Source organism: Myodes glareolus, chromosome 20 (assembly GCF_982192425.1).
Source record: "Myodes glareolus chromosome 20, mMyoGla1.1, whole genome shotgun sequence".
In the NCBI taxonomy this organism is placed as follows: Eukaryota; Metazoa; Chordata; class Mammalia; order Rodentia; family Cricetidae; genus Myodes; species Myodes glareolus.
This window is the reverse complement of record NC_142045.1, coordinates 27,423,168-27,434,641: the sequence shown is the minus strand read 5'-3', so window position 1 is coordinate 27,434,641 and position 11,474 is coordinate 27,423,168. Positions and strand designations below refer to the sequence as shown.

Here is an 11,474-nt window from a genome sequence, read left to right as displayed (position 1 = left end):
TAGGATTAGCAAAAAGGTTACTACAACTCTCAATGGTAATATTGTCTGCAATTATATAATTTTCAAGTTTATTGATTTATTAATTAATAAAATATTTACCTGTTATGAGGTCCGGTAAATTGTTTTAGGTATAATAATCTTTCTTGTCCAGCAGCTGTCGTGGTTGCAGAGTTGCGACTAGCGGCACAACCAGGGGCACCAGGCACAGTCCAGCACCGCTTTGGTCTCCCGCCTTGGTGCTGGTTAAATACTGAGAAATATGCTTTACTTGACAAATTAAAAGCAATTAAATCAATTCCGTACACAGAGCAAGAAGCCCAGAACTCTCAAGCAGGGAGCACAAACCGGAAGCTGTGCAAGTCACCACATGGCAGGGAACGCAGCAGTTGAGGGGAAAATTTTCATGAGCTTGGGAAATTTCCAAGTTGCCACAAGCAGTTAGCTCTGCTGTGGTAGGGGTTTTACAAAAAAACCGCTTAGTAGGTAAAAGCAAGACAAGTGGGTGGGGGTGGGAGACTCTCCGGGCTGTGGACCAGTTAGGTCTTTAAGACGGTCCACCTGGTAGGTGTGGAGTTCGGATCCACAAGGGCGCCAAATGAAGACAAACACTAAAAAGAAATCCCACACTAGCTCAGAATTGAGTTTAATAAAGGGTTATTTATTTAGGGGTAGACCCACAGATCACAGTCCTCTGTAGATTGGGGAACAGCAACCGAATCCAGCAGCCTGGACAAGAGAGAGAGCACACACTTTACATCGGTGTATAGAGTATAAGAGGTCACCCCTAAGTGGGCAGGTAACTTAAAGGCTACTGGCTGTAGAAATTCCTACAGCAAATACTAGGCTGTTTTCTACACTGTATCTCTGTAGTAGTTTGAAATCAGGGACTGTGATACCTCCAGAAGTTCCTTTATTGTACAGGATTGTTTTGGCTATCCTGGGATTTTATTTTTCCATATGAAGTTGAATATTGTTCTTCCAAGATCTGTGTAGAATTTTGCTGGGATTTTGCTGGGCATTGCTTTGAATCGGTAGATTGCTTTTGGTAAGATTGCCATTTTTACTACATTAATTCTACCTACCCAAGAACATGGGAGATCTTTCCATTTTCTGGTTTCTTCTTCAATTCCTTTCTTCGAAAATCTGAAGTTCTTGTCATACAGGTCTTCCACTTTTTTGGTTAGAGTTACTCCAAGATATTTTATGCTATTTGTGGCTATTGTGAAGTGCGATGTTTCTCTGATTTCTTCCTCAGCCCATCTACCATCTATGTAAAGGAGTACTGTTGATTTTTTTGGATTAATCTTGTATTCGTGTAGGGCATTTTTAAAATTAGTGATTGGTGTGGGAGGGCGCAGCCCATAGTGGGTAGTGTTATCCTTGGGCTGGTGGTCCTGGGTTTTCTCTAATAAAGCAGGCTGAGCAAGTTATAGGAGCAAGCCAGTAAGCAACACCCCTCTATGACCTCTGTATCAGCTCCTGCCTCCAAGTTCCTGCCCTGTTCCTGTCCTCACTACCTTCAGTGATGAACAGTAATTTTAGTAATTACTAAAATTTAGTAATTTTAGTAAATTTAGTAATTCAGTGATGAACAGTATATTTTAGGACTATAAATATGAATTTGGGGTAATCACTTGAAAGCAGTCTTCTCTGTGACTGACATTTCTTTTTAGAAGCATCACTACTTTTCAAGGAAGGAACACCAGGCTGAATTATCGGTGAGCTCATTGAATGGGGGCTTCCTAACAGGTAGGAGGTAGGTTTTCTCATGTTCTCCTAAATATTTTGCTGAACTCATCTTCAAGGTTGGAGAAAACTCATCAAATTAGCACTTCCCGATTACTCCTAAGTCTGAAAAAAGTAAAACATCCCTAAATACCACAAGCTGGCTGGGTGTGGATGGTTCCAGGAGAAGGCACAGTGTTCTGGTAGAGTATCCCTAGCTCCCCTCCATGTGGTTTTTCAAAGGAAATGTGCTGCTGAGACCCGGATGGCACTGTCAGCCCCAGCTCCTGGTGCGCAGGCAGAGCCGTGGGCATAGCGTACTTGTGATGTACTCTTTAGTTAGCGTCCCAGGAGGACTCGCTGGACCTAGTGAAAAGTCCCCTGAAAAAGTGACCCGGGGAGAGCAGGGAAGTGTTCCAGTGCCGCCATGGTTCTTCTCCTGGCTTTTATTCTCTCCAGTGATAAATGAAAATGCTGGGTGACATATGAGCAGGAACTGAAGGTGAAGTCATTTCTCAGGATGAATGAACTCACCATTCCTGAGATCACATTTAGACTTTGGAGCATATAGAAAGCATGAACCCATTGATTCGAGTGGTGTGGGGAAGAGACGGGTAGGAAAGACCCAGGCATCACTACGTAGCTGCTGCACTCGGGGCTATTGGCTGACTTCTGATAACCTGTCTAATTTAGTGTTATTCTAATGCAGAGCTTCACACACAAAGCTCGTAGGAGAAACAACTTCAAACCTCTTGACTCACCTGGCCTCCTGAGATAAGTGGGTTTGAGAAGCTGCATACCATTTTGGACGTTATTAAGTTAATGGCCGATGTTTCTTCATTGTAAGTTGGAAGGCTGCTTGTTTTAATGAAGAGGAGGAGAACATTTCAATCACTGGTGAAGTCTGGTGGAGGCTTATCACAATGGGCACTAATATTTCAGAACAGAACTTGATCACGTATGTTCTAGCTAACGCCAAATTGAAAAGAAAATAATGTCATTTATTTATGTATTTATTTTTTACTCATGAGTTTTCTTTCACACAGCTTAAAAAAATGGTAGTCTCAAGAACATTCTAGCCATAGAGACTAAAGAACAAAGAACCTTGGACCACTTCAGCTCTATGAATTCGCAGCGTCTCAGCATATTCCAAAGCATTTCATTAATGCAAGCTTCAAACTTAACAAAAAAATCTGCCCAAGACACTCCCTCGAGGCCACACGATTTAGCATTATAGGGGCAGGCAACCCAGAGTACCTGGTTCCAGCAAGAGGGAGGCTTATGCAAGAATACATATAGAATTAAGCTCTGGAAACGAATTTCCTTTAAACTATCAACATTTCTTGGTGAGCCTTTGTGAGTCCTCGAGGTACATGCATATGTGTATGAAAATAGCATATTATTTCATAACGGTAGGCTTACAAGGTTAAATTAATTTGGGGATTCCTTGACTGGTCTTTAAAGGCCCCAAGAGGGCCTACAATAAGGAGACCCATTCTTATTCAGTCTAGAATCTTCCAAGTAAACTTGGTTTTGTTTGATGACTGTTAGCATCATCACAAAACCTTTTTAGAACAGCATTGTTATCAGAATATAACATTGATGTTAAGCTATTTGTGCTGGGCCAGGGAGCCACAAATCTTTTCGGAAAAGGACAAGTAAGAAGTATTTTGTTACCAGATGTGGTGGTCCATGCCTGTAGTCTCAGCTCTCATTGGGTGGAGGTAAATGAGGACAGCTTGGTCACGATGGTTAGTTTTTCCAGTTTGACACAAGACAATAATCTGGAAAGAGAAACCTTACTTGAGACAATGCCTCCATCAAATTGACTCGTAGGCAGGCAAGTCTGTGGAACATTTTCTTGATTCGTCGTTGGTGGGGGTAGCAGTCCACTATGGGTGGTAGCACCCCTGGGCAGGTAGTCCTGGGGTACACTTGTTAGCCTGACTGTGAGACTGGGGAGCAAGCCAGTAAGCAGTGTTCCTCCATGGCCTCTACTTCCATTCCCGCTTCCAGTTCCTACCCTGACTTCCCTTCATGATGGACTCTACACTGTAAGCTGAGACAAAAACCTTTCTTTCCTAAGCTGTTGTGGGTCAGTGTTTCATGACAGTAGTAGAAAACCTAACTCATACACTGGTGCACAGAAAGCCCAGCTGGGTTACACAGTGAGACCTGGTCTCCAGAAAAGGGGGCTGAGGGAGATGTTTTAGCTTGTAAGAATATTAGGTCTCATTCTTTATGGAAGCCCAGAAACAGCAGCCAGCAATCCCTCTATGAGTGAGCATGGTGGTGTGCCAGGAAAATCTGACCTACCAAATCAGGTGCTGGGCTGGATTTGGCAAGAGAAGATGCTTTGACTGGTCTGCTCACAGTCATAAATCTTAATGGAATTGAACCTGGTACTGATGATCTCACAGCGTGAGCTTTGCCCCTACAGCACCCTGAGGAGGTGCCACAGAGTGGCCCAGAAAGAAAGTCTGGGGCATAGGAGACATACCTCATCTTACTGAGCATTTTGATAAGAGTTGGCTGGTCCTTTTTGACTACATCGACGAAAATGGTTGAGGGCCTGTGTCTCCCTTCAGCATCAAGGTCGATCTGCTATTCACTTCACTTGTCTCTTATAAGCAATTAATATGGATCTCAAAACCAGAAGGAAGAACATTCTTTCGGGAGTTCAGTTACAAAGGACATAACCAAGGCATACGTGTAATTTTTGGCACAGATCAGTCCCAACAGTTCTGGGGTCAGTGGGGCTCACATGTTCTGACTCTTATTTTTCAATAGCCTCACCCTCAAGTCAAGGGTGATTTATCAAGATTTATCAAGATCTGTTCATTATACTGGTTATTTCTATTTAAGTTCTTTTTAAAAGTGTGTGTGTGTGTGTGTGTGTGTGTGTGTGTGTGTGTGTGTGAGAGAGAGAGAGAGAGAGAGAGAGAGAGAGAGAGAGAAAGAAAGAGAGAGAGAGAGAGGCTGAATGCCACAACCTAAGAGTAGAAATCTGAGGACAACCTTAGGTATTGGTTCTCACCCTCTATCTTATTAAAGATGGGTCTTTTTTTGTTGTTTTTACACTGCATACACCAAGCTAGTTGGCTTTCCATCTTCCTGAGATTCTCTCATCTTAGCCTTTTGTCCTCTTCTGGGATTGCTGGGACTACAGGACCTGTGCTGCACATTTGACTTTTATGTGCGTTCTGGGGATTTGAACTCAGATCTCTGTGTTTAAGAACTTTCAACTGCTGAGTCATTTCCCTAGGCCTCTACTTGAGCTTTTTCTTTTTTCTTTTATTTTTTAAGCTTCCAGATTGCTCTTGAAGCCTGCTACCGAGACAAAGACTCGAGGTAAATACCCGAGAATGCCATATGTAAACTTTCCTTATTTGAATGAGCACTTCCTTATAGGAGTACCCTTGAGAAAAGACCAAGAGAGCTCACCTTTGCACAGAATCAAATGATGACCATTAGTAATTAGGTGGAGATTTCCCTCCTGAGAGAAGGAATCATCTGGGGCAGCTCTAAAGTGCCGCCATGTTGAGTAATCCCAACCATGAGGAACTTTGCGAAGGCCCCTGCCATATCATGAACCTCTGGGATTGCAGGAAAGATTGTTCTAATTTTTCTAAGACTGGTAGACAGTGATCTGGTCATAAAGGCCTAGAATTGTGGTTAGAGAATCAGGCCAGATACTGCAGAGAACTGTAAAGAAGGATAAGTTAAATCAAAAGTGAAGACAGCCCTTCAGATAAAGGGCACTGGGAGAGGACTGGGGGCTTCACAATAGCTTAAGGAATAGGGCCTCATTTAAGGTCAGAATGAGCACAATTCTTGTGTACGGGGCAGGTTGGGAGAAACATTGAAAATCAACCAAGTTGACTGGAGTGGGAAATTCAGAAATAGAACAAGACTTTCCTACAACTGTGATGAGCTCGGGAAATGATGACGACAGGATTAAGCTAAACACAATAGCTAGGGGATAGGAAGGTTGGAAGATGTAGCTGGGGACTTCGGTGGCTAGTCCACACCCACATGGACCGTAAGGGACATGGAGGCATTTGTGCTCAAAGGCATGCGCTAGGGGACCCTGGAATGTTAAGCTCACAGGGTAGTTCCTTCAGGGGAAGGAATGCAAAACCACCTGTTTTCCTCCTGGAAGACTGGAGGAGACAGATGCGCTTTGTGCTCTCTGTGTGTCTAGAGACAGTGGACCCTCCTCCAAACCCTTATCATAAACTTGCTTTTCTCAATTCTTCTTAAATCTGTTTATCTCAGTAGGTCTATAAACCTATCTTTATGGACTTTACAAGGAGTTTTGACATAGTCATGTCCTCGGTGTATTTAGCTTTGTTCCTCAAGGATATTTATGTAGGCTTTATTATGCATAAGGGATTAAGTTAATTATTACCAGAATAGTTCACCAAACTGTGCTGTGCTTAAATACGCCTAAAATAAACCACTCGGCGCCAGACTCCCAAAGTTTGAACCAATACCAGCTACTAAGTCGTGTTGAGCCAAACTTCCTTCTTGCCTCCCGGGCTCATCTCTCTGCTGCCTGTAAAGGTTGCAGAGACACCTAAGGTTTTCTGGATATCAGGAAAGATGCTGTGGTTGCAGCTTTCAGCACCCTGAGCCCCTGCAGAACAGACATTCTTGAGCTGCCCTTACTAGTAACCTTATGTAAGGTGCATGATTTTGCAACACACATGATATTCTTCAAAACAAACATCAGCAGCCCTGGCTTCCTGCTTTAGTCGACCGTCTATGCTGTAATCATTGCCCCAAATATAGTACAATGCTGAGATGTAGAAAGAATAGAAAATTACCTTCACAATATGTAACGTCAGTTACGGAGAAATAACATTAAAGAGAAGCAACATTAGAAAGAACTCATAATCCAGTTGTGACTGACTAGGTCTAAAATAGCAGCAGGGACAACCATCTTAAATATAGAAATCTCTGAGGTCAGGCCAGTGTCCTTTCTGCCCTCTCAGAACCTGGCAGGTCCTGGCAACTGTGCAGATCAGGGCTGCCAACAACCAAGAAATCAAAGAGTCAAGCAAGAGCCAAAGGGCGCTTGTTAATTGTTAGACTTTACTGATTATCTCCAAGCATTTCTGGTCTTAGCAGGGAACAGAAGGTCAGTCCCAATTTGAGCCTTCTCTCTTTTCAGCCTGACCAGTTCAGAAGCGGCCAGCCTGCGACAGCCTCACCCCAGTTACAGCAACCTGATACCACACTGGGCTCCATTCCGGCCCCACTGGACCTGGGTGACAAAATCAGATCCGAGTGAGTATTATCCGAGGCACCCTGAAAGCAGTCTGTTCTCAGGTTTTATGTGTTCCCTAGCGCTTGGATTTTCTCTGCCCTGGCTCTCTCCTTTGTCTTCTGTCTGAACCTTCAACTTCCAGCTTCATCAGTGAACCCCAACTACAAGCTAGACTCTGTGAGGGGCCTCGAAGGCGGCCAGGGCATGCTGCCTACCCGGAGACTAAGAAGCCAGCTAGAGAGAACAGGATGCACAAGGGGAAGGCTGGCAGTTCTCCTGCCGGGCACACGATGTTCTGCACTCTCTGCCCTCAGGGTGTCCATACTCCATCACCCTCCCAGTGCTCACGGTCACCGGTGCCAGACCAGAGGGATGGCCCGAGGAGATGCAATCTTTCTTCTTGGGTAGCACAGAGGGTCTCTTGGATTTCAGGGACAAGTGTAGGCAAACGATGATTACATATTCATGGCCCAGGTGTAGAGGAAATACACAATACCTTCTAAGCTAGATTCCTTTTATATGACTGGTGGGATGTTGGTTCTGTTTATTTTTTTCCTTGGAGCATTTTTCTGGGTTCTGGGGATCCGAACTCTGGTTCTATAGACTGCATACCAAGAACTTCATGGAGTTATCTCCCCGGCCCCAGACAGCTGGTTTTTAAGGGCTGGGGTAGACAGACAAGGAAAGTAGATAAATGAAGCCCAGGGCAGAACAAATGTATTTCTTCAGACACAATTCGGTTCCAACAAACTCTATCCATTTTTAGCTTCATGCTTCCTCTAAGTAGCAAAGCCGTGATCTTCCCTGAGTTCTCAGAGTTCCTTTGTTCTTTCTCCTTCCACCGATCCCTCCTGATCCCAGAAAGTGCACAGCAGAGACATTTTGTAAGAAGCCAGATGCAACTTGGCTCTAAAATATCCCGCTTGGATCCTTCATCTGCAAGGAGAAAAAGTTCCTAAAGGGGTCGGTCTTATTTTATTTGCTGGAGACTTCTGGATTCTGTCTCACCAAAGAACATTCTTCCAATTAGACAGACTCTTCCCTTTCATGTGTTTGTGTGTGTGCGGTGTTGTCCATATGTCTATGCATTTTTGTGTGCATGAGAGTTCTTGTGTGTATGGGAGCCCGTGTGTGGAGATAGAACATCGGTGTAGGGATGGATCTTGATCCTCTTCTTTTTGAGTCCCAGTCTCTCAGTTGAACCCAGAGCTGGTTGATAGGCTCATCCCATGAGCCAGTTGTCTCTGAGGATACGCTGTATTTGCCTTCTGAGGGGTAGAATTACGGGAGTGCAGCCACGCACACTCAGCATTTCCGCGAGTTCTGGGGATCCGAATTCTGGTTCTGTAGCCTGCACAGTAAGAACTTTATGGAGCTATCTCCCCTGCCCCAGACAGCTTGCTTTTAAGGAAATATGCTCTGGGTCCTTCACTGTCATTACCTTAGGAGTAAAGCTGTGGTTCCCACTAAGGCTGAACAGGTCTGTGCCTATGGGAAGAGAAGCTCTCAGGAGGTGAGCTGGGGCCAGCTGTGGGCACAGCGACAGAATGGATGTTACCCTCAAACACCTGAAGTCGAAACATCAGCTTCCTGGTTCGTTTACACTGGTCATGTGGGTGTGTTTGGCTCACTGACTTTGGTTGTCTTAAGTTTTCCTCCTGACCCTGTGAGATTTGTCATGTGCCCGTGTATGCATACGTTAACACAGGGCTTTGAAACCCAGCAGACACTGCCTGCTGTGGGAGAGATTCTTCCACGCTGTGATCTTTCAGGATCTCATCGACAAAACAGAGATAGGAGTAGTGTATAAGGTATAGGTTCCCGTGAAGCTCAACCAAGGTCAAGTTCAGTGGGTGACTGGCCTTTGGCTAATCCAGACTGGGTGCTGGAACCCTCCCTGTCTGTATTTGCCACTTAGTAGCTATATACGGTCTGGTCTTGGTTTTGAGTTCCTTTAAATCGAGTGAGAGGAAAGCATAGCATCTGCTCACGAAGACGTTCAGAGATGTGTTTGAATCTGTGGGCCTGTAGCTGTGAATGATGGACACACGGTGTGCCTGGTGAAAGCTCACGGGTGGATGCCACGGCTATCCCCTGTGGTGCAGAAGAGCTGCCAGGGAGCGGGTCTCTTCAGAGCTGAAACACACTTCTTGAATCTGAGTGGTGAATACACGGGTTCCGTGTCAAACCCCCTACCCCCATTGCTACTGTCTCTGTATCTTTTCCTCTCAGCTATGAACAGTATTAGCAAGCGTGTTCTATCTGGTTTTAGCCCTCAAGTGAGACTTCCTAAAATTCCAATGATGGGTCATTTTGTTATTCGCTGATACCCTAAGTACTCTTCCACCTGACGTACAAGAGCCTCTCACCTGGCTCACTTTGTTGTTCTCCCTCCGGTGTTTCCTGCATTTTCCACTCAGCCAGTAGGCCTCCTCAGTTTTCCAAAACAACCATCGTGTCTAACTGTGTCTGCTGTTCACCTACTCAGAACACTGTTTTTGCCTTTACCCCATCATAAATGGGCTTTTGACAGGGACGCATCCTAGCCACCGAAGTTCATTGCACCTTGATTTAGAAAATAATGGCCTGAATTCACAAATTCAATGGTCACACAACAGTTCAAACAAGAACGAGAGACCAGCTGAATGGGAAATGACTGTATAGGTCTGAAAGATTTCTGTCAACATGACCGATACCCCCAGTTACTGTATTTTAGTGTAAATGAGGTATTTGCTTTATTTGTTTATTTTTAGTAATTTCTACTAGGCAAGCACACATGTGTGGATGTATGTACATGTGTACAGGAGCCCAGGGAGATGAGCTATTAGACCTTTTTTTTATTCTTTTTTAATGATTTTATGGAGGTATTCATTTTTCTTCTCTCCCCTCTATTCCCCTCCCCTTCTACCCTCTCCCATTTAGGTTGTTACCAAGTTCTGGCTATGACAAACAAAGCTGCTATGAACATAGTTGAGCATATGTTCTTATGGTATAATTGAGCATCCTTTGGGTATATACCCCAAAGTGATATTGCTGGATCTTGAGGAAGGTTGTTTCCTAATTTTCTGAGAAATTGCCATACTGATATCTAAAGGGACTTTACCAGCTTGCATTCCCACCAGCAAGAGGAGTTGGATCTGGTTGGAGCTGAAGTTCCAGGTGGTTGTGAGCTACCTGACCTGGGCATTGGGACCAATCCAGGTCCTCTGTAGAAGCAGCAGGTGTTCTTAACCTCTGAGCCATCTCTCTAGCCCCAAATGAAATATTCCTAATTTTATTAAAAAATTACATCATATAATCTCTTGTGTACATTTTTATATTTTATATCCAGTGGCATATTGTCAATGTCTGTCATGTTAATTAATACCAACCCAAATAAGTTTAATGACCTCTATAGAAAAAAAACAAAATATGTTTAGTTAATCTTGTATGGTTCCATAGTTAGCTTATGTTGAGGGTGTTTTTCCATATTTTGTTTTTATCATTGTAAGCAACTATAATGGTCTCAGATTGTCTTTGACAGGGCTGGGATTGGCCCAGGATACACCAAGACCCAGTTCTCAGCACAAAGGAGTTTATTTGCCCCAAAGAGACAAACGATGGGGAATAAGAGACAAAGACAGGGATAGAGGACAAGGGAGAAGGGAAATGGAACAAGGGAGAAGATGAGGGGATATTTGCCTGGGGGGGGGGTGTACCACAGATACACACATGGGACAGGAAGGACTGCTTCTGGATAGAGAGGAGACAGACATGGCCCATAGGCAAATGGCAGTTTATAAGGAAAAAGGAAGCCCCTGGTTTAGGATGAGTTGGTTTGTTTCGATTGGGCATGTTAATTAAGGCAACCACAGTGGGGCGGGGCTTCAATATTTTGATCGTTGGACCTTGGTGGTCAGCTTCAGAAGTGGGAAGTGGCCAAATAAGGGAATAGACCTGGGGGCTAACTTTAAGAAAGCAATCTATGATTTTAGCAAGGAGGAAGGAAGCCGGAAGGGCAAGGTCTTCCAGGCCATGTTTGCCCTGCTCAGGCCTGCTAGAGCCCCAGTCTCCTTGGACAACGTTTCTCAGTAGTGACATCATGATTTGTATGCTCGGGTTTGGGAAACTGTGTTGACAGATATCATTTGAGGTATTCTTTGAAAACAGCAAACGAAAACAGGGCTACACATAAAGACAGAATGGCACACAATTCATTTGTATCAGAGGGAACGGTAGCCTATTCTTGAAGCACTCCAGCCCTGGGCTGGCACAACACTTAGTGTGCTTTCTTCCATTTTCTCATGTTCCCTAATGTTATGGATTTGCTGCGGGTCCCCAGCAGCTTGTTGCGGGGTCAAGACCAGCGGCAGGTCCACAAACCAAGGTGGCTGGTCCCCTGGACATCCCCGGCACCTAGCCATGTGGGCGGCGGGTGGGCAAGGGGCAGACAGATAGGCACACCATGCAGATGGGTTTGCTGCAAGCTGCCCAGGGT

At 44.6% G+C, this 11,474-nt stretch overlaps 2 long non-coding RNA genes across 2 annotated transcripts; one reads left to right on the top strand and one right to left on the bottom strand.

The window, feature by feature from the left end:
- Window positions 1-637: 637 nt before the first annotated feature.
- LOC146891885 (uncharacterized) lies at window positions 638-3,518 on the bottom strand. The gene is made up of 3 exons (XR_015005307.2): window positions 3,403-3,518; window positions 2,487-2,694; window positions 638-726 (listed from the first exon to the last, which is right to left on the bottom strand). It is a non-coding gene; the product is annotated as an uncharacterized LOC146891885 (long non-coding RNA).
- Window positions 3,519-6,731: 3,213 nt separating this feature from the next.
- Window positions 6,732-10,295, top strand: LOC148118793 (uncharacterized). Its single transcript, XR_015735726.1, has 2 exons — window positions 6,732-7,017; window positions 9,920-10,295. It is a non-coding gene; the product is annotated as an uncharacterized LOC148118793 (long non-coding RNA).
- Window positions 10,296-11,474: the final 1,179 nt, after the last annotated feature.